Raw genomic sequence first — 26,975 nt, forward strand, 5'->3', positions numbered from 1 at the left:
CTTTTTAATACATAGCATGCTAGATTGTTACAAGGTCTACAAAAATATTTCAATCTTTCACCATATCCAGGATTTAAGTTTTGGAATTAAAAAAAAAGAATAGTGTAACTATCAAAATAATGTGCAGTGCATTGTTCTTGTTTTGCTGCTTCAAATAATTTATTTTAAAGTGTTTTGTTTTCCTTAGGAGCCATTTCATGTTTGACTTGCAGCTTCACTCAAAATAAATAAAGAAAATATATTAACATCTTGGTACTGTTTGTAGTGGACCAATGACACAGACTTGATGACAGGATGATGCAGATGTGGTAGAGGAGTAAAAAAGGGGAGTTCTGCAAAAATCTCCTTTGACCAAAATTATTAATTGCTCTTTGCCCAGGGGCTAAGATTTCCTAGAACCGCCACTGATGTTTGGCGCCCCCTTTGGTGCCTAGTTTTTCCCTGTTTTCCGAAAACCCCAAAATCGGACTTAGGCGGTTTTGGTAGCAAGCCGACGATATTCTAAAAGCTTTTATTTGGGGTGCTTTTAGTTTGAAATGTGTGGGATCCCCCCCCCCCCTTTTTTTCCCCCCTTCTTTTTTGAAAGTCATTATATGGGGGTGCTTTTAGTTTGAAATGTGTGGGGTTTTTTTTCCCTTTTTTTCTTTTTTTCCCCCTTCTTTCTTGAAGCTTGTGCTTGTAGCTCTGGTGAAAAGCAATTAAGCGTACCTTGAAGGGGCGTGGCCTGGAACGCTCTACAGGATCCGGAGAGCTCGTATTGGCACCGGCTGAGGTCTAGCGCCCTCTTGGTGCCTCACACGGTGCCCACCTGGTGCCCCCCTGCTGGCCCCAGCAACTCATACTTACCTGGCAGGGGAGACACCATGATCAAGAAGGTGGTTCACCATTGGCGAGGCTTAGCCATTGCACTTCGGCTAGGTTGACCTAATTGAATTCCCCAAATGTGGGAATCTCAACTGCATAATTTGTGGTAGTGGGGGACTGCGTCCGCGCTCTCCCCTGATTTGTTGTTCAAGAAAAAAAGTTCAAGAGTGCATATTCTAAAAGCTTTTATTTGGGGTGCTTTTAGTTTGAAATGTGTGGGATCCCCCCCCCCCCCCTTTTTTTCCCCCCTTCTTTTTTGAAAGTCATTATATGGGGGTGCTTTTAGTTTGAAATGTGTGGGGTTTTTTTCCCTTTTTTTCTTTTTTTCCCCCTTCTTTCTTGAAGCTTGTGCTTGTAGCTCTGGTGAAAAGCAATTAAGCGTACCTTGAAGGGGCGTGGCCTGGAACGCTCTACAGGATCCGGAGAGCTCGTATTGGCACCGGCTGAGGTCTAGCGCCCTCTTGGTGCCTCACACGGTGCCCACCTGGTGCCCCCCTGCTGGCCCCAGCAACTCATACTTACCTGGCAGGGGAGACACCATGATCAAGAAGGTGGTTCACCATTGGCGAGGCTTAGCCATTGCACTTCGGCTAGGTTGACCTAATTGAATTCCCCAAATGTGGGAATCTCAACTGCATAATTTGTGGTAGTGGGGGACTGCGTCCGCGCTCTCCCCTGATTTGTTGTTCAAGAAAAAAAGTTCAAGAGTGCATATTCTAAAAGCTTTTATTTGGGGTGCTTTTAGTTTGAAATGTGTGGGATCCCCCCCCCCCCTTTTTTTCCCCCCTTCTTTTTTGAAAGTCATTATATGGGGGTGCTTTTAGTTTGAAATGTGTGGGGTTTTTTTTCCCTTTTTTTCTTTTTTTCCCCCTTCTTTCTTGAAGCTTGTGCTTGTAGCTCTGGTGAAAAGCAATTAAGCGTACCTTGAAGGGGCGTGGCCTGGAACGCTCTACAGGATCCGGAGAGCTCGTATTGGCACCGGCTGAGGTCTAGCGCCCTCTTGGTGCCTCACACGGTGCCCACCTGGTGCCCCCCTGCTGGCCCCAGCAACTCATACTTACCTGGCAGGGGAGACACCATGATCAAGAAGGTGGTTCACCATTGGCGAGGCTTAGCCATTGCACTTCGGCTAGGTTGACCTAATTGAATTCCCCAAATGTGGGAATCTCAACTGCATAATTTGTGGTAGTGGGGGACTGCGTCCGCGCTCTCCCCTGATTTGTTGTTCAAGAAAAAAAGTTCAAGAGTGCATATTCTAAAAGCTTTTATTTGGGGTGCTTTTAGTTTGAAATGTGTGGGATCCCCCCCCCCCTTTTTTTCCCCCCTTCTTTTTTGAAAGTCATTATATGGGGGTGCTTTTAGTTTGAAATGTGTGGGTTTTTTTTTCCCTTTTTTTCTTTTTTTCCCCCTTCTTTCTTGAAGCTTGTGCTTGTAGCTCTGGTGAAAAGCAATTAAGCGTACCTTGAAGGGGCGTGGCCTGGAACGCTCTACAGGATCCGGAGAGCTCGTATTGGCACCGGCTGAGGTCTAGCGCCCTCTTGGTGCCTCACACGGTGCCCACCTGGTGCCCCCCTGCTGGCCCCAGCAACTCATACTTACCTGGCAGGGGAGACACCATGATCAAGAAGGTGGTTCACCATTGGCGAGGCTTAGCCATTGCACTTCGGCTAGGTTGACCTAATTGAATTCCCCAAATGTGGGAATCTCAACTGCATAATTTGTGGTAGTGGGGGACTGCGTCCGCGCTCTCCCCTGATTTGTTGTTCAAGAAAAAAAGTTCAAGAGTGCATATTCTAAAAGCTTTTATTTGGGGTGCTTTTAGTTTGAAATGTGTGGGATCCCCCCCCCCCCCCCTTTTTTTCCCCCCTTCTTTTTTGAAAGTCATTATATGGGGGTGCTTTTAGTTTGAAATGTGTGGGGTTTTTTTTCCCTTTTTTTCTTTTTTTTTCCCCCTTCTTTCTTGAAGCTTGTGCTTGTAGCTCTGGTGAAAAGCAATTAAGCGTACCTTGAAGGGGCGTGGCCTGGAACGCTCTACAGGATCCGGAGAGCTCGTATTGGCACCGGCTGAGGTCTAGCGCCCTCTTGGTGCCTCACACGGTGCCCACCTGGTGCCCCCCTGCTGGCCCCAGCAACTCATACTTACCTGGCAGGGGAGACACCATGATCAAGAAGGTGGTTCACCATTGGCGAGGCTTAGCCATTGCACTTCGGCTAGGTTGACCTAATTGAATTCCCCAAATGTGGGAATCTCAACTGCATAATTTGTGGTAGTGGGGGACTGCGTCCGCGCTCTCCCCTGATTTGTTGTTCAAGAAAAAAAGTTCAAGAGTGCATATTCTAAAAGCTTTTATTTGGGGTGCTTTTAGTTTGAAATGTGTGGGATCCCCCCCCCCCCCCCCTTTTTTTCCCCCCTTCTTTTTTGAAAGTCATTATATGGGGGTGCTTTTAGTTTGAAATGTGTGGGTTTTTTTTTTCCCTTTTTTTCTTTTTTTCCCCCTTCTTTCTTGAAGCTTGTGCTTGTAGCTCTGGTGAAAAGCAATTAAGCGTACCTTGAAGGGGCGTGGCCTGGAACGCTCTACAGGATCCGGAGAGCTCGTATTGGCACCGGCTGAGGTCTAGCGCCCTCTTGGTGCCTCACACGGTGCCCACCTGGTGCCCCCCTGCTGGCCCCAGCAACTCATACTTACCTGGCAGGGGAGACACCATGATCAAGAAGGTGGTTCACCATTGGCGAGGCTTAGCCATTGCACTTCGGCTAGGTTGACCTAATTGAATTCCCCAAATGTGGGAATCTCAACTGCATAATTTGTGGTAGTGGGGGACTGCGTCCGCGCTCTCCCCTGATTTGTTGTTCAAGAAAAAAAGTTCAAGAGTGCATATTCTAAAAGCTTTTATTTGGGGTGCTTTTAGTTTGAAATGTGTGGGATCCCCCCCCCCCCCCTTTTTTTCCCCCCTTCTTTTTTGAAAGTCATTATATGGGGGTGCTTTTAGTTTGAAATGTGTGGGTTTTTTTTCCCCTTTTTTTCTTTTTTTCCCCCTTCTTTCTTGAAGCTTGTGCTTGTAGCTCTGGTGAAAAGCAATTAAGCGTACCTTGAAGGGGCGTGGCCTGGAACGCTCTACAGGATCCGGAGAGCTCGTATTGGCACCGGCTGAGGTCTAGCGCCCTCTTGGTGCCTCACACGGTGCCCACCTGGTGCCCCCCTGCTGGCCCCAGCAACTCATACTTACCTGGCAGGGGAGACACCATGATCAAGAAGGTGGTTCACCATTGGCGAGGCTTAGCCATTGCACTTCGGCTAGGTTGACCTAATTGAATTCCCCAAATGTGGGAATCTCAACTGCATAATTTGTGGTAGTGGGGGACTGCGTCCGCGCTCTCCCCTGATTTGTTGTTCAAGAAAAAAAGTTCAAGAGTGCATATTCTAAAAGCTTTTATTTGGGGTGCTTTTAGTTTGAAATGTGTGGGATCCCCCCCCCCCCCCCTTTTTTTTCCCCCCTTCTTTTTTGAAAGTCATTATATGGGGGTGCTTTTAGTTTGAAATGTGTGGGTTTTTTTTCCCCTTTTTTTCTTTTTTTCCCCCTTCTTTCTTGAAGCTTGTGCTTGTAGCTCTGGTGAAAAGCAATTAAGCGTACCTTGAAGGGGCGTGGCCTGGAACGCTCTACAGGATCCGGAGAGCTCGTATTGGCACCGGCTGAGGTCTAGCGCCCTCTTGGTGCCTCACACGGTGCCCACCTGGTGCCCCCCTGCTGGCCCCAGCAACTCATACTTACCTGGCAGGGGAGACACCATGATCAAGAAGGTGGTTCACCATTGGCGAGGCTTAGCCATTGCACTTCGGCTAGGTTGACCTAATTGAATTCCCCAAATGTGGGAATCTCAACTGCATAATTTGTGGTAGTGGGGGACTGCGTCCGCGCTCTCCCCTGATTTGTTGTTCAAGAAAAAAAGTTCAAGAGTGCATATTCTAAAAGCTTTTATTTGGGGTGCTTTTAGTTTGAAATGTGTGGGATCCCCCCCCCCCCTTTTTTTCCCCCCTTCTTTTTTGAAAGTCATTATATGGGGGTGCTTTTAGTTTGAAATGTGTGGGTTTTTTTTCCCCTTTTTTTCTTTTTTTCCCCCTTCTTTCTTGAAGCTTGTGCTTGTAGCTCTGGTGAAAAGCAATTAAGCGTACCTTGAAGGGGCGTGGCCTGGAACGCTCTACAGGATCCGGAGAGCTCGTATTGGCACCGGCTGAGGTCTAGCGCCCTCTTGGTGCCTCACACGGTGCCCACCTGGTGCCCCCCTGCTGGCCCCAGCAACTCATACTTACCTGGCAGGGGAGACACCATGATCAAGAAGGTGGTTCACCATTGGCGAGGCTTAGCCATTGCACTTCGGCTAGGTTGACCTAATTGAATTCCCCAAATGTGGGAATCTCAACTGCATAATTTGTGGTAGTGGGGGACTGCGTCCGCGCTCTCCCCTGATTTGTTGTTCAAGAAAAAAAGTTCAAGAGTGCATATTCTAAAAGCTTTTATTTGGGGTGCTTTTAGTTTGAAATGTGTGGGATCCCCCCCCCCCTTTTTTTCCCCCCTTCTTTTTTGAAAGTCATTATATGGGGGTGCTTTTAGTTTGAAATGTGTGGGGTTTTTTTTCCCTTTTTTTCTTTTTTTCCCCCTTCTTTCTTGAAGCTTGTGCTTGTAGCTCTGGTGAAAAGCAATTAAGCGTACCTTGAAGGGGCGTGGCCTGGAACGCTCTACAGGATCCGGAGAGCTCGTATTGGCACCGGCTGAGGTCTAGCGCCCTCTTGGTGCCTCACACGGTGCCCACCTGGTGCCCCCCTGCTGGCCCCAGCAACTCATACTTACCTGGCAGGGGAGACACCATGATCAAGAAGGTGGTTCACCATTGGCGAGGCTTAGCCATTGCACTTCGGCTAGGTTGACCTAATTGAATTCCCCAAATGTGGGAATCTCAACTGCATAATTTGTGGTAGTGGGGGACTGCGTCCGCGCTCTCCCCTGATTTGTTGTTCAAGAAAAAAAGTTCAAGAGTGCATATTCTAAAAGCTTTTATTTGGGGTGCTTTTAGTTTGAAATGTGTGGGATCCCCCCCCCCCCCTTTTTTTCCCCCCTTCTTTTTTGAAAGTCATTATATGGGGGTGCTTTTAGTTTGAAATGTGTGGGGTTTTTTTTCCCTTTTTTTCTTTTTTTCCCCCTTCTTTCTTGAAGCTTGTGCTTGTAGCTCTGGTGAAAAGCAATTAAGCGTACCTTGAAGGGGCGTGGCCTGGAACGCTCTACAGGATCCGGAGAGCTCGTATTGGCACCGGCTGAGGTCTAGCGCCCTCTTGGTGCCTCACACGGTGCCCACCTGGTGCCCCCCTGCTGGCCCCAGCAACTCATACTTACCTGGCAGGGGAGACACCATGATCAAGAAGGTGGTTCACCATTGGCGAGGCTTAGCCATTGCACTTCGGCTAGGTTGACCTAATTGAATTCCCCAAATGTGGGAATCTCAACTGCATAATTTGTGGTAGTGGGGGACTGCGTCCGCGCTCTCCCCTGATTTGTTGTTCAAGAAAAAAAGTTCAAGAGTGCATATTCTAAAAGCTTTTATTTGGGGTGCTTTTAGTTTGAAATGTGTGGGATCCCCCCCCCCCCCCCCCTTTTTTCCCCCCTTCTTTTTTGAAAGTCATTATATGGGGGTGCTTTTAGTTTGAAATGTGTGGGGTTTTTTTCCCTTTTTTTCTTTTTTTCCCCCTTCTTTCTTGAAGCTTGTGCTTGTAGCTCTGGTGAAAAGCAATTAAGCGTACCTTGAAGGGGCGTGGCCTGGAACGCTCTACAGGATCCGGAGAGCTCGTATTGGCACCGGCTGAGGTCTAGCGCCCTCTTGGTGCCTCACACGGTGCCCACCTGGTGCCCCCCTGCTGGCCCCAGCAACTCATACTTACCTGGCAGGGGAGACACCATGATCAAGAAGGTGGTTCACCATTGGCGAGGCTTAGCCATTGCACTTCGGCTAGGTTGACCTAATTGAATTCCCCAAATGTGGGAATCTCAACTGCATAATTTGTGGTAGTGGGGGACTGCGTCCGCGCTCTCCCCTGATTTGTTGTTCAAGAAAAAAAGTTCAAGAGTGCATATTCTAAAAGCTTTTATTTGGGGTGCTTTTAGTTTGAAATGTGTGGGATCCCCCCCCCCCCCCTTTTTTTCCCCCCTTCTTTTTTGAAAGTCATTATATGGGGGTGCTTTTAGTTTGAAATGTGTGGGGTTTTTTTTTCCCTTTTTTTCTTTTTTTCCCCCTTCTTTCTTGAAGCTTGTGCTTGTAGCTCTGGTGAAAAGCAATTAAGCGTACCTTGAAGGGGCGTGGCCTGGAACGCTCTACAGGATCCGGAGAGCTCGTATTGGCACCGGCTGAGGTCTAGCGCCCTCTTGGTGCCTCACACGGTGCCCACCTGGTGCCCCCCTGCTGGCCCCAGCAACTCATACTTACCTGGCAGGGGAGACACCATGATCAAGAAGGTGGTTCACCATTGGCGAGGCTTAGCCATTGCACTTCGGCTAGGTTGACCTAATTGAATTCCCCAAATGTGGGAATCTCAACTGCATAATTTGTGGTAGTGGGGGACTGCGTCCGCGCTCTCCCCTGATTTGTTGTTCAAGAAAAAAAGTTCAAGAGTGCATATCGTCGGCTTGCTACCAAAACCGCCTAAGTCCGAATTTGGTCGAAATGAGATTTTTGCATAAACGTACTCCCCTACCACAGCTGCATCACCCTGCCTTTCCGCCAGGGTCATAGATCAATCACAAAAGTCACCAGAATAAAAAATCTGTATGCATAAAGTCACACACTGCCTATGAGAAAATGCATGACCAGGGACGTAGCTATAGGGAGGACAAGGAGGGCATTTGCCTGTAGGCCTAGGGCCCTCCTGCAGGTGGCAGGGGTAGGGGCCCTATTATGACCTTGGCAGGTGGTATGGGGGCCCTATCTATTCATCCTGGGGCCCTGTGCACAATTGTTCTGCCAATGTGAATGACTTAGGTAACTTGACTTAGCCATTTGTGATGCAAGAAGCCGTTTATTTACATCTGTTGAGAGGTTTTCTCTCTCTCTCTCTCTCTCTCTCTCTCTCTCTCTCTCTCTTCAAAGACAATGGCCATGTTTTACAACTTCATCCTTAGACATCTGTCTGAGATAATCTTATCACACAATGGTTGTAGCCCTACATTAATTAATAGTTGTAGCCTTGAAACAAACTCGGCAATTATTAATTATTTACTTTATTTGATGCTATCACAGATTTATAGACTGCATCATCTTATGACAATGTGTTTTATCATATCCTTATGTAATTTTTCATAATGTAGATTTTAAACGGCATTCGGTAGGTGTCACTAGTGCAATGCACTATTGGATACGCAGTTGGAAGACCAAATCCTATATGTAAAGTATCCAGTAGTGGTTCTATTTCATATTCTGAATGCCACGGTCATGGTGTTGAAGTGGGCGGGGCACAGTTCTATGACCAGGTTACCTCGGTCATGGGTAAGGTTGGGAGGGTGGGGCAGTTCTATGAGCATGGAGAAGAGCAGAAGTTAAGCAAAGATGATAAACAAGGAGGAGACCGTTCGTGAGGAGGTGCAAGGACCAAAGAAGTGCCCCACCCCTTCATCCTCCTCCATGACTGATGGGACCTCAACATGGAGATTGGTCGTCACTGCATGGCTTATTCTGCGAGACACTACAGTCGGAATCTGCCCTGATATGAGCAATGAACATTACCATCGCAGCCATTGCACTGGTGCTATGCTTTGGTTGAGAGTCTAAACGATGTTATCATTGAAAACTAAACATTACCATTGTGGCAAATGCTCTGGCACAATGACAAAAAGAGTTATACTTTGGATGCGAATGCAAATAATGTTTCATTGAAAGCTAATATGACTGAAAGTGCTAGAAAGTAAAAGAAATCTGTGAAAATCTGTTGGTAGACATGAGTTTTACCAGCATGCTAGATTTACATGTCTTAAGACAAAAGAAACCCTTAAGTGTTTAAGTTAAACCGTTAGACATAATGAGCTTAATACATAGCATGCTAGATTGTTACAAGGTCTACAAAAATATTTCAATCTTTCACCATATCCAGGATTAAAGTTTGGAATTAAAAAAAAAGAATAGTGTAACTATCAAAATAATGTGCAGTGCATTGTTCTTGTTTTGCTGCTTCAAATAATTTATTTTAAAGTGTTTTGTTTTCCTTAGGAGCCATTTCATGTTTGACTTGCAGCTTCACTCAAAATAAATAAAGAAAATATATTAACATCTTGGTACTGTTTGTAGTGGACCAATGACACAGACTTGATGACAGGATGATGCAGATGTGGTAGAGGGGCAAAAAAGGGGAGTTCTGCAAAAATCTCCTTTGACCAAAATTATTAGGGGGGGCTCACAATTGCTCTTTGCCCAGGGGCTAAGATTTCCTAGAACCGCCACTGATGTTTGGCGCCCCCTTTGGTGCCTAGTTTTTCCCTGTTTTCCGAAAACCCCAAAATCGGACTTAGGCGGTTTTGGTAGCAAGCCGACGATATTCTAAAAGCTTTTATTTGGGGTGCTTTTAGTTTGAAATGTGTGGGATCCCCCCCCCCCTTTTTTTCCCCCCTTCTTTTTTGAAAGTCATTATATGGGGGTGCTTTTAGTTTGAAATGTGTGGGGTTTTTTTTCCCTTTTTTTCTTTTTTTCCCCCTTCTTTCTTGAAGCTTGTGCTTGTAGCTCTGGTGAAAAGCAATTAAGCGTACCTTGAAGGGGCGTGGCCTGGAACGCTCTACAGGATCCGGAGAGCTCGTATTGGCACCGGCTGAGGTCTAGCGCCCTCTTGGTGCCTCACACGGTGCCCACCTGGTGCCCCCCTGCTGGCCCCAGCAACTCATACTTACCTGGCAGGGGAGACACCATGATCAAGAAGGTGGTTCACCATTGGCGAGGCTTAGCCATTGCACTTCGGCTAGGTTGACCTAATTGAATTCCCCAAATGTGGGAATCTCAACTGCATAATTTGTGGTAGTGGGGGACTGCGTCCGCGCTCTCCCCTGATTTGTTGTTCAAGAATAAAAGTTCCAGAGCGCAAAATCTAAAAGTCATTATTTGGAGGTGCTTTTAGTTTGAAATGTGTGGGGTTTCTCCCCCCCCCATTTTTTTTTTCTTTTTTCTTTGTTTTCCTTCTTTTTTGAAAGTCATTATTCGGGGGTGCTTTTAGTTTGAAATGTGTGGGGTTTTTTTTCCCCCTTCTTTCTTGAAACTTGTACTTGTAGCTCTGGTGAAAAGCAATTAAGCCTGCCTTGAAGGGGCGTGGCCTGGAACGCTCTACAGGATCCGGAGAGCTCGTATTGGCACCGGCTGAGGTCGAGCGCCCTCTTGGTGCCGCACACGGTGCCCAGCTGGTGCCCCCCTGCTGGCCCCAGCAACTCATACTTACCTGGCAGGGGAGACACCATGATCAAGAAGGTAGTTCACCATTGGCGAGGTTTAGCTATTGGCACTTCGGTTAGGTTGACCTAAGTTCGGTGTTTTTTTTGTGGGTTTTTAAAAAGTCATTGTGACCAAATGAGGCAGAATACCATCCCAGGTTTATGATATGTTAAGAACAGACATTTAATCTTTCCAAATCTGTTGATAATATGGTGGTGAGTCGTGACATTTTTTTTAAATAACGTGGCAAAGATGGCACCAAGTTTCAGTTTTTCCATTTTAAATACTTCATATCTTCTAAACTGTTCATCGCAGAAGATCAGTCTTTCAACACAACATGCACAGAATGGTTGGGAACATACATTGTCCATATCAAACCTCTGTCTTTAAAACTGCACTTACCACAGTCCTTCAAAGATGCCCACAAATTCAAAGGTGAGAATTTTTCAAGCAACTTTAAGCCCCCAGAACACGGTGGTAAATGCAAGAGGATGTGTGAAAATCCAATTCACAAGTACATGTTCCAAATGTTACCCCTTGAAATTCATAAGGACCTACTTAAAGTAGTTTTTTAGATACAATACTCTGAAAGTGGGCTCTCTGAGAAGTCTGTTCCAAACGAGTCAGGGGGGTACCTGACAAAAACATTTTTAATGACAAAACTATGAGGAGTTGAGAGCTATAATTTTGCACTTTTCCTATTGGGACGTTTGTGAACCTCCTTGATTTTTTTCTGCCAAATCTGAGATGGTCGTGTGGGATGATTCGGAGATTTGGCGTGGAATGACCCCTGTGCAATTTACTCACGAGGGACGACCAGGATTTAAAACAGTTTTGATTTTCTTGCAACCCTACAATTGCACGATCGTAAGATGAGATCGCTTGTCGTATGTACACGACAGGATGCGAGACTCACGATTGACCTCAGATTGAGCAAGAAATCGTCCCGACTCCCAAAAAGTCATGCGAGTGACAAATTGTGGCAAAATCGGGTCAAAAATCGTACTGTACAGTGTAAGCTTGGCTTTAAACAGCTGCCAGGCTCATTGCATTTTCACTTAATTAATGTGCATTTCTCTTATGCATAGCCTAATACAAGTCAACGATGTGCAAGGACGAGTGCTTGTAGAAACGACAAAGTATTTTATCTGAAGCGACAACCTAACTGTCGGGACCTGAAGACTCAAAAAAACTGGACAGTGTTACCTGAAGGTGTATGGAACGTGAACATGTTTTGCCTTTGTTTGATGCTTAGATGGAGAAGCAACCCGTCTCGTCTTCCAAACTCCCCATTCTGGAAGGAGTCTTCAGATTTTTGCATCTTCGAGCTCAACGTTGAAAGTTGTGGGGAGCATACCCCATCATCTTCTAACATGACAAGGTTCATAAGGACATGGATGACAGAGTATGGTATGGATGAACTTGAGGGGCCTGCACATAGTCCGAACCTGAACTCAATAGAACACCTTTGAAAAAATGTAAGAACGGAGACTGAAAGCCAGGCCTTCTCCACCAACATCTGTGTGCGACCTCACCAGTGCGCTATTGGAAGAATGGTCTGAAATTCCTTCCAGAAATGCCATCAGAGAGTGCAGACCTCCACCAAGGAAGCTGTTTGATACAAAATGTGACTGTTCTATCAAACATCAAACGGATGTCCATCAAACGGAATGTCAAAATTCACCCTGTTCCACAATTCAATTTGCGGCCACTAGGGGCCTCTAAATTTCTAGGCTACCAATGGTTAAGAATCTTTTTTTTTAATCCTGGTTCCTGTTTGTGATCCGGATCACCACCAAAATGTTATCAATTGTTCCTTTGATCATTTCCAACAACTCCACAAAGTTTCATCCAAATATGTTTATAACTTTGAGTTATCCTGCTGACAAACAGACAGACAAACCAATGCGACCGAAAACATACCCTTCTTGGCAGAGTTAATAAACACACTCCTCAACCTGCGGACTTGTGGACAGCTTTACCAGATGAGTTGAAGCTCGAATAGCTGCAAAATGTGGGCTGATATAAGGCTAGGCCTACAAAATTTTGGTTCACACCTTAGTCCTTTTGGGTACATAGCACAACAAACAGGAAACAATGTAATTAATTCAATCACAGTTTATTTGAGATTTATTATTGTACAAGCATAGCACATGACATAATACATAGCACACTCCTTAATATTGTATATGGTGCATTTCCACTCTCACACTGGGCTCAATAGCCCCCTTTTAACATAAGGTAGTATCTCTCACAACTATACAGTCTTATTGTCATGATTGTTGATGTCAGTGTTATAGCTACCATGAGGACACATGGGTTCTGGCTGTTTGTACACAGTTGAATGCGTACGCAGCCAGGGATTCCAAAATGCTTGGCGGCTAGGTGTTTATCATTGGAAGTCGCATTGGACAAGAACCTGTTGTCTTTTTCAGCTTGCGGTCTTATCCACTTACTCGCATACTGTACTGTCGGTGACACCGTTTAGAAGAACATACTGTCATGTCACTCGGAATTCTTTACCATGTTCCCTAAAAAACGCTATATTGTGTTAGCCACTGCTGACAAGGCGGGGTTTTGCAAACGGAGGCAATCTCTGATTGTTTGGAAGCCGTCCTCTTGTGTGATTGGAGTGAAACAATATAACTTAATTTACAAAGCATATGAATCAATTCTGATGTACTCACGTTAACATATGTTATCCCAGAATGGAGTCAGTAGGAGTGCAGAAACTACAACATCCAGCCGTCTAGAAAAGAGGTTTTAACCATGCACCACCCTGGTCCAATGCAACTTCCAATGTTAAACACCTAGCTATTTAGCATTTTGGGATCCCTGGCAGCGTGCGCATTCAGGAAAAATCCATGTATAGATCGTGTCCTTTTTTTCTGAAATTCTAAATTAATCTAAGATGAGAATTGATCTATGATCGAAGACAAATTCAGTATGCATATGCCATATTCCCATCTATTTCCTTTCAAAACTGTTTTTCTGCGACCAGTGTGTCGGATCACCAGTGGTTCCATCTGCAAAAACCACTACACGACATCTTTCACTTACCTTTCACACATATTTTTCAAGTATTTTCAAGTTTGTAATAATTTGCAATAGGCATTAGATAAAGGTTATGATCAAATAATTCATTCTTAAAGTAATAGAGCACGTTCAAAATAATCATTCATTTGCAATGATGGCCTTTCTGAGACGAGTCCAGAACCTCATGTTGCTAAGTGCATTCTCTTTCCATTTGAGATAAGTATTCTTTTTGAGATACTTATGAAGTCCAAAAACTTTTCTCATGTTTTTATCTTCCACATCCTCAAGAATGATGAGGATGATGCGGGCACTTTGCCCCAACACAAACCAGGACTGTGCCATTTCAAACTCAAACCGACACCAGGAGCTGTCTATGAAGTGTTGAGACACGACTACAATTACTTTGCGACTACTTATTATTCCCTCATCCACAATATTGGAGGTGATTGCCTTCCCAGCTTGAAAGTCTCGCTCATGGAGGCAAAGTTGGACTGGGGGAAATCCTTTCTCAAGATTTTCCTTGAGCTCATCCTGTACCCAGGCGTCATCTTTACTGGAGTAGATTACAAAGGCATCATAAGAGTATTCCTGTGTGTTAGCTGCTCTGTAGCCTCTTAGCAGTATGAAACAGTAGCGCAGATGAAACTGGAACTTGTACACCAATACAGACAGTAGCAGTGACATCACAACTGCAAATATGGGCAGTAAGAATATAACTCTCTTTATGTGAATACAGTGTGTGGGGTCAAAGTCAAGTACCTTAGAGCTCTCGAGCGAACCTTTGCATGACAGTTGATCAGTATTCTTTAGAACTGTTTGGTGATTGATAATCCAGGAAATAAACTCAAAACTAGAGCATGAACATTCTATTGGATTGAAGCACAGATCAAATTGCAAAAGATTAGAGGAGAGGTTGTGGAAAACAGAGGGTGATATGGTGGCTATGTTGTTGCCATCTGCATAAATGGACACCAGGTTTGAAAGACTTGGATGGGTAAGAAAGTTCAAAGTGCCCAGCCTGTTCCCACTCACAGCTAGGTGTTTTAAATGAAGCAGACCTTCAAATGAATTCCAGGGAATGTCTTCAATGGCACAACTGGAAATATCCAGTTCCTCCAACTTTGTAAGGTTTGAAAAAAAATGGCTAAAAATGTCTTTTTGGAAGGTATTGCCAGCTACTTTTAATTCTCGAAGACTGTTCCAACCAGTAAAGATGCTTATTTTAAATTGAATTTGTGAAAAGGAGAAATCAAGATATTTTAATTTGACAAGTTTGCTTAAATCGATGAGTCCATTTTCTAACTTTACTTTTGTATGACTGAGATCAACTATTTCTAGAGATGGAGGACTTTATAGTCCATCCGCTGTAAATCTAACACCAGCATTCATACTTAGGTTTAGATATTTTAGTTTAGGAGTACCAGTAAATTCACGGTAACAGCATGTCATTATCAAATCATTGTTGCTTAGATCAACATACTCCAGACTAGGTAAATCTTCAATTCCCTCAAATTCTGGGATAACTCTCGTATTATCACTTATAACCAGTTTCTTTAAACTGTGCTGATGAGACACAAGAGGTCCTAGCAAGCGATGTATTTTGCCACGGATTATAACAATCTCTTTTAAATCGTTTAAAGGAAATGGTTCTGATAAATCCAGATTAACTCTATTCAAGATGATTTTTGAACAGTTGGACATACATCCAAGGGTGTGTCGGAGCAGATCTGTAACTAAAGATTGATAAAAATAAATCTCCTGAAAATGTATGACACAAAGGCTATCCACAAAATCAGTATATACTATGCTACTTGAAGAGGTCAGAAAGCCTCCGATCCTCAGTGTCTTCACACTCAAACCACTGAGATTTCTAATTGCATTCCTCATAATTGCTGATGAGGTGAAAGTGTCAATTACATCCAGCTGCTTTAAATAAAGACCGTGAAAAGTCCCTGCCTCTATAAAGGATATTGGGTTACTGTACAATATTAAAGAAATATTGGTACCAATCGTTCGCAGAGCAGATGTGTGAACCGCTCTAATAACAGAAATGTTGTTTGAGTGCAGATCCATCACAGCAAAGTCCTTGAAGTTGATGGCATACATCGGCAGGGCAATGAAAAATATGTTGTTTCTCCCAACTTGTAATTCACGTAGGCTTGTTGCATTCTGTAAATTCAGACTATCCAAAGAAGACAGAGCAGTATCTACTAATACAAGTTTCTGCATTCTTGTCAGAATATTGAAACTGCTTTTACCAAGACATCTTATTGGATTTCCAGTCAGAATCAAAACAGACAAGTTTCTGGTGGTGATGAAGGCTTCGCTGTAAATGTGTTGGATGTTGCATCTGTTCAGAGAGTAAAAGAGAGCAGAGAGCAGAGTAAATACACATGCTAATAGTGTGCGTAATTGTCTATCATTATCAGATGCAGTCATATCGAAGAACGGGATGTGTGATGCAAAATACAGGACCGGTGTTGAATACTTCTCTGAGATGACAAAAAATGCTAAGCCTTAAAGCACTTGTTGCAAAGCTTACATTCAAGGTTACTTTTTCTAGAAACCAATGGGAGCTAATTCCAGACAAGGGTAGATTTTAACAGGTCTGAATTAAATGTGTCGAAAATGTTGAACTATTACTTATAAATGACCTTAAAAATAATGTTCAAAAATTGAATTAGACTAGAGGCAGAGACTATGAATAAATAAGATTTAGGCCTATATTGATAATACAGTACACAGTTGCACTTCCCCCTCACCCTTTAGAAGTAGTAGTGTAACTAAATAGTCTTTTACGAGATGAAGAAGCTAACCTCATGAAAGAAATGATGACGATTGATCAGGTATTACCCTGATAATGACAAGAACATTTAAAACAGCAACAGCATGTTAAGAGATGTTTCCTCATTCATGTTCATGTTTATTATGAAATTCAAAACAGGATCAAAATACAGCAATAGTTCATACTCTTTAAAAAAAAAATCTGTCCTGTATAGGCTGTATTGTAAAAAAAAAAAAACTGGTTTACCTTGTGAGATCAAGATGCACTAAGGATGACAGGCTCGGTAGAACACCTTTTTGTAAAGTTTTTAAGTAATTAAAGCTGAAATCCAAGTGTTCAGTGGTGGAGGGGAGAGAGGCTGGTACGTAGGTCAAATTTCTTCGGTAACACGAGTACTGGAGACCAGGGATGATCTGAAAATTAGACAGAGACGTTGAAATCTACAATGTTAGCACTGAATTGATCATATTATCAGAATTAAATTATGCACTGTACCTCCACACATGCCTCCCTAATCCCAGTTCCTTTCATCGTGGCATCAGCTAAGGGAGTAAAGACAGCCCAAATAGCTGGAAGTACTATAATGTGTACTGGATAGGCAAACATCTTGACATAATTTGATACATATCACAAAAGCTTCCCTCAGAGTGTCTGTATAATAATGACGGTTGTGTTGCTCAATGCTGCACAGGGATCTTCTCCTGACGGTCAAAGAGGAACACATTCCAGATTTAAATGGGGAACTTTGCTACTGAGGAAACAAAGGAACATTGTCCATGACTATGGGAACTAAAACAGTTGTATTCATCTAGGCATGGCAGTAAAGGTGACATTCTCACCTCTTCTCTTCTCAGAAAGTGATTCAGCAGTGGAAATGGTCAATGGTCTAATGGCGGGCATGCAGTAGGCCTGCGATATTTTCAATCACGAGTATTAAACTCCTGTTCACACTGCACGAGAGAATCGCATGGTTAAAAAGTTTAAATCTCACAAGTAACGTCATCACACTATACGACGACAGGAATGCTCCCACTGTGCGACACAACAGGCATGTTTCCCAGGACTGCAGGTGCACACCTGAGGTGGAGAAGAGGAGGCGTTCAAGAGCGAATAGCAATGCCCAGTCAATTTGTGCATGTGTATTGTCAAATCGGGTCGCAGCACTGCTTTTACTGTGCGATTTAGTCACGAGGGACGGCCATGATTTCAAACAATTTTCCTGCAACCCTACAATTGCACGATCGTAAGGTGAGATCGCTTGTCGTTATCCCGTGTACACGACACGATGCGAGACTCACGATTGACCTCAGATTGAGCAAGAAAATTGTTCGACTCCCAAAAAGTCATGCGAGTGACAAATTGTGGCAAAATCTGGTCAAAAATCGTACTGTACAGTGTAAGCTTGACTTTAAACAGCTGCCAGGCTCATTGCATTTTCACTTAATTATTGTGCATTTCTCTTAAGCATAGCCTAATACAAGTTAACGGTATACAAGGACGAGTGCTTGTAGAAACGACAAAATATTTTATCTAAAGCGACAACCTAACTGTCGGGACCTGAAGACTCAAAAAAACTGGACAGTGTTACCTGAAGGTGTATGGAACGTGAACATGTTTTGCCTTTGTTTGATGTTTAGATGGAAGCAACCTGTCTCGTCTTCCAAACTCCCCATTCTGGAAGGAGTCTTCAGATTTTTGCGTCTTCGAGCCCAACGTTGAACGTTGTGGGGAGCATACCCCATCATCTTCCAACATGACAAGGTTCATAAGGACATGGATGACAGAGTATGGTATGGATTAACTTGACGGGCCTGCACATAGTCAGAACCTGAACTCAATAGAACACCTTTGAAAAAATGTAAGAACGGAGACTGAAAGCCAGGCCTTCTCCACCAACATCTGTGTGCGACCTCACCAGTGCGCTATTGGAAGAATGGTCTGAAATTCCTTCTAGAAATGCAATGAGAGAGTGCAGACCTCCAGCAAGGAAGCTGTTTGATACAAAATGTGACTGTTCTATCAAACATCAAACGGATGTCCATCAAACGGAATGTCAAAATTCGCCCTGTTCCGCAATTCAATTTGCGGTCACTAGGGGCCTCTAAATTTCTAGGCTAGCAATGGTTAAGAATCTTTTTTTTTTTAATCCTGGGGCCTCATTTATCATCAGTTCGTAGAATGTCTTCTAAATTGTGTCTCACGAGTGAAATTTAGAATGTTCGCATGTACAGAAAAATGGGATTTATCAAACGTGCGTTGGCTGCTCCTACGCACACGTCTGCATGATAAATCCCACACCTTCCAAATCACTGTGCACACGCACATTCGGGGTAATTTGCATCCTGAAACGCCTCGAAGTAATCATATATGGTATTAAAATATATTTAAATGCCATGTTAATTCGAAGGCGCCACGCCACCCTGTTTGGACACACATGAACACACGCGGACACACGCACCAGTCGAAGCGCTGGCGGGAAGTGCAGAGATAGAAACATTTCCTCGGCAGAAGTGGAGGTGCTTTCGACAGGAGGACAGTGTTTCAAAATAAGTAAAAGAAGGAGACACACATGGACGAAAACACTGTAAAATAGCACACTGTCATAATCCATTGTCATTCAAAGCAGACTGTACCTTGCACGGTCAATATTATTTGCAATTTCGTGTTTCTTCCACTCGCACGCATGGTCTGAGGTGTGCGTAGATTTAGGCATATTTCTACGTTCAAGTAGGCCTACATGTTCTTCAATCCCACACTTCGCTCAGGAATGATCGCACGCACGCTTTACACACAGATCTGTGCCAAAGAACACTTGATAAATGAAGCCCCTGGTTCCTGTTTGTGATCCGGATCACCACCAAAATGTTATCAATTGTTCCTTTGATCATTTCCAACAACTGCACAAAGTTTCATCCAAATACGTTTATAACTTTGAGTTATCCAGCTGACAAACAGACAGACAAACCAATGCGACCGAAAACATACCCTTCTTGGCAGAGTTAATAAACACACTCCTCAACCTGCAGACTTGTGGACAGCCTTACCAAATGAGTTGAAGCTTGAATAGCTGCAAAAGGTGGGCTGATGTAAGGCTAGGCCTACTAAAAAAATTGGTTCACACCTTTGGGTACATAGCACAACAAACAGGAAACAATGTAATTAATTCAATCACAGTTTATTATTATTTATTATTGTACGAACATAGCACATGACATAATACATAGCACACTCCTTAATATCGTACATGGTGCATTTCCACTCTCACACTGGGCTCAATAGCCCCCTTTTAACATGAGGTAGTATCTCTCACAACTATACAGTCTTATTGTGATGATTGTTGATGTCAGTGTTATAGCTACCATGAGGACACATGGGTTCTGGCTGTTTGTACACAGTTGAATGCGTACGCAGCCAGGGATTCAAAAATGATCGGCTAGGTGTTTATCATTGGAAGTCCCATTGGAGCCCTGCTCAGTGTATGACAAGAACCTGCTGTCTTTTTCAGCTTGCGGTCTTATCCACTTACTCGCATACTGTACTGTCGGTGACACCGTTTAGAAGAACATACTGTCATGTCACTCTGAATTCTTTATAGTAATGGTGGGGTGGCGTCCACGCCAATGTCTTATCCTGAGCGTATCGCTCGGTGCGTAATTCCAAGAGCAGAATAATGAAAAGGAAGAAAGGAGTCGCACACTGGAGCTGAATGCAGAATCAAAAACTGTATTAAACAAAGCCGAAAAAAGTGGGAACAGTGACGATGGGCTAGACCCAAAACGTTCCCTGTCTGTCGGTTTTATTTACTTTTTTTTGTTTGATACAGTTTTTGATTCTGCATTCAGCATTTACCATGTTCCCTAAAAAACGCTATATTGTGTTAGCCACTGCTGACAAGGCGAGGTTTTGCGAACGGAGGCAACCTCTGATTGTTTGGAAGCTGTCCTCTTGTGTGATTGGAGTGAAACAATATAACTTCATTTACAAAGCATATGAATCAATTCTGAAGTACTCACGTTAAGATATGTTATCCCAGAGTCAGTAGGAGTACAGAAACTACAAAATCCAGCCATCTAGAAAAGAGGTTTTAACCACGCACCACCCTGGGGTCCGTTTCTCGATTCTTGTCGTTGCTAACCGTCTTAAGACCGTCTTAACCCGGGCATACACTGTGCAATATTTTCACTCGTGGCTCTTAAGGTTCTGCTCATACTGCACGATGGAATTTCACTGTTTAAAAGTTCACAGCTCACGACTCACGTCCTCACACTACACGAGCCGACAGTCGGATGCGACCGAAATGCTTCCACCGTACGACGCGACTGGCATGTTTCCCCGGTCTGCAGAGGAGGGAACATGCGCACCTGAGGTGGAGATGAGGTCGTGCTCAACAGCGAATCGCACGGCCCTATTAATTTGTGCATGTGAAGTGTCAAATCGGGTCGTAGCACTGCTTTAACTGTGCGATTTACGCACGAGCCACGACCAGAATTTCAAACCGTTTTGATTTTCTTGCGACCCTGCGATTGCACGATCGTGAGGCGAAATTGCTTGTCGTTACCCCATGTACACTGCACGATGCGAGACTCACGATTGACCTGCGATTGAGCAAGAAATCGGCCCGACTCTCAAAAAGTCGTGCGAGTGCCAAATCGGGGCAAAAGTCGCACAGTGTAAGCCCAGCTTTACCGTTCCCTTGGATTTAGTGGTGAGCGTCGCTGTTGAGAGGGAGTTGAGTCGCTCTTACGAAGGACGTTGCTACCGTCGTTAGCAAAGACGCAACTTCCAATGTTAAACACCTAGCATTTTGGGATCCCTGGCAGCGTGCGCATTCAGGAAAAATCCATGTATAGATCATGTCCTTTTTTTCTGAAATTCAAAATTAATCTAAGATGAGAATTGATCTATGATCGAGGACAAATTCAGTATGCATATGCCATATTCCCATCTATTTCCTTTCAAAATAGTTTTTCTGCGACCAGTGTGTCGGATCACCAGTGGTCCCATCTGCAAAAACCACTACACGACATCTTTCACTTATCTTTCACACATATTTTTCAAGTATTTTCAAGTTAGTAATAGGCATTAGATAAAGGTTATGATCAATTAATGCATTCTTAAAATAATAGAGCACATTCAAAATAATCATTAATTTGCAATGATGGCCTTTCTGAGACGAGTCCAGAACCTCATGTTGCTAAGTGCATTCCCTTTCCATTTGAGATAAGTGTTCTTTTTGAGATACTTATGAAGTCCAAAAACTTGTCTTATGTTTTTATCTTCCACATCCTCAAGAATTATGATGATGATGCGGGCACTTTGCCCCAACACAAACCAGGACTGTGCCATTTCAAACTCAAACCGACACCAGGAGCTGTCTATGAAGTGTTGAGACACGACTACAATTACTTTGCGACTACTCATAATTCCTTCATCCACAATATTTGCAGTGATTGCCTTCCCAGCTTGAAAGTCTCGCTCATGGAGGCAAAGTTGGACTGGGGGAAATCCTGTCTCAAGATTTTCCTTGAGCTCATCCTGTACCCAGGCGTCATCTTTACTGGAGTAGATTACAAAGGCATCATAAGAGTATTCCTGTGTGCTAGCTGCTCTGTAGCCTCTTAGCAGTATGAAACAGTAGCGCAGATGAAACTGGAACTTGTACACCAATACACACAGTAGCAGTGAAATCACAACTGCAAATATGGGCAGTAAGAATATAGCTCTCTTTATGTGAATACAGTGTGTGGGGTCAAAGTCAAGTACCTTAGAGCTCTCGAGTGAACCTTTGCATGACAGTTGATCAGTATTCTTTAGAACTGTTTGGTGATTGATAATCCAGGAAATAAACTCATAACTAGAGCATGAACATTCTATTGGATTGAATGACAGATCAAATTGCAAAAGATTAGAGGAGAGGTTGTGGAAAACAGAGGGTGAGATGGTGGCTATGTTGTTGCCATCTGCATAAATGGACACCAGGTTTGAAAGACTTGGATGGGTAAGAAAGTTCAAAGTGCCCAGCCTGTTCCCACTCACAGCCAGGTGTTTTAAATGATGCAGACCTTCAAATGAATTCCAGGGTATGTCTTCAATGGCACAACTGGAAATATCCAGGACCTCCAACTTTGTAAGGTTTGAAAACAATTGGCTAAAAATTTCTTTTTGGAAGGTATTGCCAGCTAATTTTAATTCTTGAATACTGTTCAAACCAGTAAAGACACTTATTTTAAATTGAATTTGTGAAAAGGAAAGGTCAAGACATTTCAGATGTATCAATTTACTCAAATCGATGTGTCCATTTTCTAAGTTTACTTTTGTATAACTGAGATCAAGTATTTCCAGAGCTGGAAGACTGGATAGTCCTTGCACTCTAAATTTTACGATAGCATTCATACTTAAGTTTAGATATTGTAGATTAGGAGTGCCAATAAATTCATGGTCACAGCATGGCATTATCAAACCATTGTCACTTAGATCAACATATTCCAGACTAGGCAAATCTTCAATCTTTAGAAATGATGGAATAACTTTTGCATTATCATTGATGACCAATTTCCTTAATCTGTTTTGATGAGACAGAAGAGGTCCTAGTAGGCGAAGTATTTTGCTTCGGACAATAATAATCTCTTCCAGATAGTTTAAAGGAAAATGTTCCAATAGATTTACCCCAACTCTCTTCAGGACGATTTTTGAGGAGTTGGACATGCATTCAAGGGTGTGCCTGTGTAGGTCTGTATATGTAGGTTGATAAAAGAAAATCTCCTGGAATTGTATGACACAAAGATTATCCAGAGAATCCGTATGTATTAAACTCTCTGAAGAGCTCAGAAAGCCTCCGATCCTCAGTCTCTTCACACTCAAGCCGCTGAGATTTCCAATTGCATTCCTCATAATTGCTGATGAGGTGAAAGTGTCAATTACATCCAGCTGCTTTAAATAAAGACCCTGAAAAGTCCCTGCCTCTATAAAGGATATTGGATTACTGTACAATATTAAAGAAATATTGGTACCAATCGCTCGCAGAACAGATGTGTGAACCGCTCTAATAACAGAAATGTTGTTTGAGTGCAGATCCAGCACAGCAAAGTCCTTGAAGCTGGCGGCATACATCGGCAGGGCAATGGAAAACATGTTGTTTCTCCCAACTTGTAATTCACGTAGGCTTGTTGCATTCTGTAAATTCAGACTATCCAAAGAAGACAGACCAGAATCTACTAATACAAGTTTCTGCATTCTTGTCAGAATATTGAAACTGCGTTTACCAAGACATCTTATTGGATTTCCAGTCAGAATCAAAACGGACAAGTTTCTGGTGGTGATGAAGGCATCGCTGTAAATGTGTTGGATGTTGCATCTGTTCAGAGGGTAAAAGAAAGCAGAGAGCAGAGTATATACACATGTTAATAGTGTGCATAATTGTCAAGCATTAGCAGATGCAGCCATATCAAAGATGTGGTGCGTGATGCTAAGTACAAAGGGGTATGGTGTCCCGGGCCCAGGGAGATACGGGGTCCAGAATTGGGTTCCCCATTACATTGTATGTATTGGGTAGGGGGCCCTGTCAGATGACTTTGTCCTGGGACCAGTGAAAGATGTCAGCGGCCCTGCTCCTATCTGAGATGACAAAAATGCTAAGCCTTAATGCACTTGTTGCAAAGGTCACATTCCAGGTTACTTTTTCTAGAAACCAATGGGAGCTGATTCCAGACAAGGGTAGATTTTAACAGGCCTGAATTAAATGTGTCGAAAATGTTGAACTATTAGTCAAATCATGTTCAAAATGAATAATGAATTAATGAATTAGACTAGAGACTGAGACTATGAATAACTATCCATGATTAAAATGTGTTAAGATTTTATATATGGTTGATAATACAGTACACAGTTGCACTTCCCCCTCACCCTTTAGAAATAGCATTAGTATAACTAAATAGTCTTTTACGAGCAGTGGTGTAGTCTACTTTTTTATGGTGGGTATACTGTATATTTTAGCATTTTTTGAAGTGGGTATACTGTATATATTTGTGCTATTCAAAATAATGGATCAATCAATTTTAAGTGGGTATACTGAAATCCCTGAAATTTAGAAGTGGGTATACTCCGTATACCCTCGTTCTACGTAGACTACACCACTGTTTACGAGATGAAGAAGCTACCCTTATGAAAGAAAGTTTGATGATTGATCAGGTATCACCCTGATAATGACAAGAACATCCAAAACAGCAAAAGCAGATATGTTTCCTCGTTCATGTTCATGTTAATTTTGAAATTCAAAACATGATCACATACAGCATACAGCAATAGACCCTACTCTTTTTTAAATCATCTGTCCTGTAGAGCCTGTACTGTAAAAAAAACAACTTGTTTACCTTGTGAGATCAAGATGCACTAAGGATGGCAGGCTCGGCAGAACATCTTTTTGTAAAGTTTTTAAGTAATTAAAGCTGAAATCCAAGTGTTCAGTGGTGGAGGGTAAAGAGGCTGGTACGTAGGTCAGATTTCTCCTGAAACACGAGTACTGTAGACCAGGGATGACCTAAATGAGACAGAGACGTTGAAATCTACAATGTTAGCACTGAATTGATCATATCAGAATTAAATTATTACACTGTACCTCCACACATGCCTCCCTAAGCCCAGTTCCTTTCATCGTGGCATCAGCTGAGGGAGTAAAGATAGCCCAAATAGCTGGAAGTGCTATAATGTGTACTGGATAGGCAAACATCTTGACATAATTTGATAGGTATCACAAAAGCTTCACTCAGAGTGTCTGTATAATAATGATAGTTGTGTTGCTCAATGCTGCACAGAGACCTTCTGCTGACGGTCAAAGAGGAACACATTCCAGATTTAAATGGGGAACTTTGCTACTAAGGAAACAAAGGAGCATTGTCCATGACTTTGGGAACTAAAACAGTTGTATTCATCTAGGCATGGCAACAAAGGTGACGTTCTCACCGCTTCTCTTCTCAGAAAGTGATTCAGCAGTGGAAATGGTCAATGGTCCCAATCAGCTTACATCACATTTTCCCTTCATTACTCTCACTAAGTGCTGTAATTCCTCATATTACTTATTACCTCATATTACCTTGCATTATGCATTTCTCTAATGCATAGGCCTAATACAAGTCAACGACTCACCCATTTCCCAACTCCTCTAACCAATGTCACTGAACTATAAGTACAATTCCTTCTTTACACTCAAATTTCAATTCTACAACACTTTTCTCTAAAGACTACACACAATTCTGTTTGATTTGACACAATTTTCATAAAGAAAAGCGATGGTTTTCTAATGCAACACACTATCATTCAAAATACTAAAAATAATTTATTTCATACCCGTTTACATTTTAGCAGTAGAGGTGCAACATCACATAGTGCAAACAGTTCTTGGTGTGGAGATCTAGGTAAGGTGCAGTCACATGGTTGTGTGTGTGTGTGCTGTGTGTGTGCTGTGTGTCCCACAGTGCTGGTGTGTCAACCCATCATTTGACCTCTTCCGCAATGTTTGGATCTTGTACTCCTTGCTTGTCTCTTGGATCCAAATAAATACTGTTCCTTTGGATTTAGTGGTGAGCGTCGCTGTCGAGAGAGAGTCGAGTCGCTCGTATCAAGGACTTTGCTAACGACGATAGCAAAGGCGCTTTCGAGAAACTGACCCCTGGACTGGAGGCTTCTGTACCTCTTTCCGTAGGGCAGGAGACTGATCAAGTTGTGTGGGTCTCACCCCTCACAATTGTGAGAGCTTTGCGGGTGAGGCATGTGGTGTAGATGTCTTGCAGGGAGGGGAGAGGTGCCTTGATGATCCTCCCAGCTGTGCTCAATATACGCTACAGGGCTTTCCTGTTGTAGTCAGTGCAGCTCCCACCCCATACCGTGATGCAGCTGGTGATGATGCTCTCAATGGTTCCTCTGTAGAAAATGATCATGATGGCTGGTGGGGCACTGGTATGCCTCAGTTTGCGTAGGAAGTAGAGGCGCTGCTGGGCTTTCTTGGCCAGTGATGCAGTGTTGGAGGTCCAGGAGAGGTCGTCGCTGATGTGCACTCCGAGGAATTTTGTGCTGCTCACCCTCTCCACAGCAGCACCATCGATGGTCAGTGGCAGGAGTCAGCGGTGACCTTTCTGGAAGTCTTGTCTTGCTGACATTCAGTAGGAGGTTGTTGTCACTGCACCACTTGGCTAGGTGGTCCGCCTCTGTCTTGTAGTGTGTCGTTGGTGATGAGACCCACCAGGGTTGTGTCATCTGCTAACTTCACCAGGTGGTTGGTGCTGTGGGTTGTTGTGCAGTTGTGTGTGAGCAGGGTGAAGAGCAGAGGGCTGAACACACACCCTTGTGGAGCTGTGCTCAACGTGATGGTGTCCAAAAAATAAAACACAACAAAAAGGATTCTACGTGTGCAGACTCCTCACTCTGAAAACCAAGGTGTTGTTGCCGACACGCACTGCTTGTGGTCTCTGGCACAGGTCAATTCGTCCATTCGCGTTTCAGCAGCAGTCATGTCGTCCATCATGCGGTCGTTTTCTCTAACAGAGAAGTAGTTTTATCCACATTCATATTTCCACTTTTTTGTATTATTGTATATTCGTTATTATACAGGCTGGCTTTTAAAAACGGTGTTCTTCTATTCATTAACTCTATACTGCAAGCTCAACAGGAACTTCGAAAAAAAATCGCCCCTCGGTTGCACTGTGTGCACACAATTCTGCCCATTAATAGACTACTTCAGCCGTTAGTGCAGGTTATGCTTTCTTTTTTTAAGGAGTTGCTTGCGTGGAACGGTAGCCTACAAACCCGTATAAATAGCGCATTTGGAAAGGACATCCAACCATCTCCTTT

At 43.3% G+C, this 26,975-nt stretch overlaps 14 non-coding genes and 2 pseudogenes across 14 annotated transcripts; 14 read left to right on the forward strand and 2 right to left on the reverse strand.

The window, feature by feature from the left end:
* The first annotated feature begins 838 nt into the window (after nucleotides 1–838).
* LOC134441917 (U1 spliceosomal RNA) lies at nucleotides 839–1,002 on the forward strand. Its single transcript, XR_010033246.1, has one exon. It is a non-coding gene; the product is annotated as a U1 spliceosomal RNA (small nuclear RNA).
* Nucleotides 1,003–1,378: 376 nt separating this feature from the next.
* LOC134441918 (U1 spliceosomal RNA) lies at nucleotides 1,379–1,542 on the forward strand. Its single transcript, XR_010033247.1, has one exon. It is a non-coding gene; the product is annotated as a U1 spliceosomal RNA (small nuclear RNA).
* Nucleotides 1,543–1,917: 375 nt separating this feature from the next.
* On the forward strand, nucleotides 1,918–2,081 carry LOC134441899 (U1 spliceosomal RNA). The gene has a single exon (XR_010033229.1). It is a non-coding gene; the product is annotated as a U1 spliceosomal RNA (small nuclear RNA).
* A 374-nt stretch (nucleotides 2,082–2,455) lies between these two features.
* On the forward strand, nucleotides 2,456–2,619 carry LOC134441900 (U1 spliceosomal RNA). Its single transcript, XR_010033230.1, has one exon. It is a non-coding gene; the product is annotated as a U1 spliceosomal RNA (small nuclear RNA).
* Nucleotides 2,620–2,999: 380 nt separating this feature from the next.
* On the forward strand, nucleotides 3,000–3,163 carry LOC134441901 (U1 spliceosomal RNA). The gene has a single exon (XR_010033231.1). It is a non-coding gene; the product is annotated as a U1 spliceosomal RNA (small nuclear RNA).
* A 380-nt stretch (nucleotides 3,164–3,543) lies between these two features.
* On the forward strand, nucleotides 3,544–3,707 carry LOC134441902 (U1 spliceosomal RNA). The gene has a single exon (XR_010033232.1). It is a non-coding gene; the product is annotated as a U1 spliceosomal RNA (small nuclear RNA).
* Nucleotides 3,708–4,084: 377 nt separating this feature from the next.
* LOC134441903 (U1 spliceosomal RNA) lies at nucleotides 4,085–4,248 on the forward strand. The gene has a single exon (XR_010033233.1). It is a non-coding gene; the product is annotated as a U1 spliceosomal RNA (small nuclear RNA).
* Nucleotides 4,249–4,627: 379 nt separating this feature from the next.
* Nucleotides 4,628–4,791, forward strand: LOC134441904 (U1 spliceosomal RNA). The gene has a single exon (XR_010033234.1). It is a non-coding gene; the product is annotated as a U1 spliceosomal RNA (small nuclear RNA).
* A 375-nt stretch (nucleotides 4,792–5,166) lies between these two features.
* Nucleotides 5,167–5,330, forward strand: LOC134441905 (U1 spliceosomal RNA). Its single transcript, XR_010033235.1, has one exon. It is a non-coding gene; the product is annotated as a U1 spliceosomal RNA (small nuclear RNA).
* A 374-nt stretch (nucleotides 5,331–5,704) lies between these two features.
* LOC134441906 (U1 spliceosomal RNA) lies at nucleotides 5,705–5,868 on the forward strand. Its single transcript, XR_010033236.1, has one exon. It is a non-coding gene; the product is annotated as a U1 spliceosomal RNA (small nuclear RNA).
* A 376-nt stretch (nucleotides 5,869–6,244) lies between these two features.
* LOC134441907 (U1 spliceosomal RNA) lies at nucleotides 6,245–6,408 on the forward strand. Its single transcript, XR_010033237.1, has one exon. It is a non-coding gene; the product is annotated as a U1 spliceosomal RNA (small nuclear RNA).
* A 378-nt stretch (nucleotides 6,409–6,786) lies between these two features.
* On the forward strand, nucleotides 6,787–6,950 carry LOC134441908 (U1 spliceosomal RNA). Its single transcript, XR_010033238.1, has one exon. It is a non-coding gene; the product is annotated as a U1 spliceosomal RNA (small nuclear RNA).
* Nucleotides 6,951–7,328: 378 nt separating this feature from the next.
* LOC134441910 (U1 spliceosomal RNA) lies at nucleotides 7,329–7,492 on the forward strand. Its single transcript, XR_010033240.1, has one exon. It is a non-coding gene; the product is annotated as a U1 spliceosomal RNA (small nuclear RNA).
* Nucleotides 7,493–9,772: 2,280 nt separating this feature from the next.
* On the forward strand, nucleotides 9,773–9,936 carry LOC134441911 (U1 spliceosomal RNA). The gene has a single exon (XR_010033241.1). It is a non-coding gene; the product is annotated as a U1 spliceosomal RNA (small nuclear RNA).
* Nucleotides 9,937–13,490: 3,554 nt separating this feature from the next.
* On the reverse strand, nucleotides 13,491–16,664 carry LOC134441697 (toll-like receptor 4; annotated as a pseudogene).
* A 146-nt stretch (nucleotides 16,665–16,810) lies between these two features.
* LOC134441698 (toll-like receptor 4) lies at nucleotides 16,811–26,649 on the reverse strand (annotated as a pseudogene).
* Between the last annotated feature and the right edge of the window lie 326 nt (nucleotides 26,650–26,975).

The sequence above is a fragment of the Engraulis encrasicolus genome, chromosome 24 (assembly GCF_034702125.1).
Source record: "Engraulis encrasicolus isolate BLACKSEA-1 chromosome 24, IST_EnEncr_1.0, whole genome shotgun sequence".
NCBI classification, from domain to species: Eukaryota; Metazoa; Chordata; class Actinopteri; order Clupeiformes; family Engraulidae; genus Engraulis; species Engraulis encrasicolus.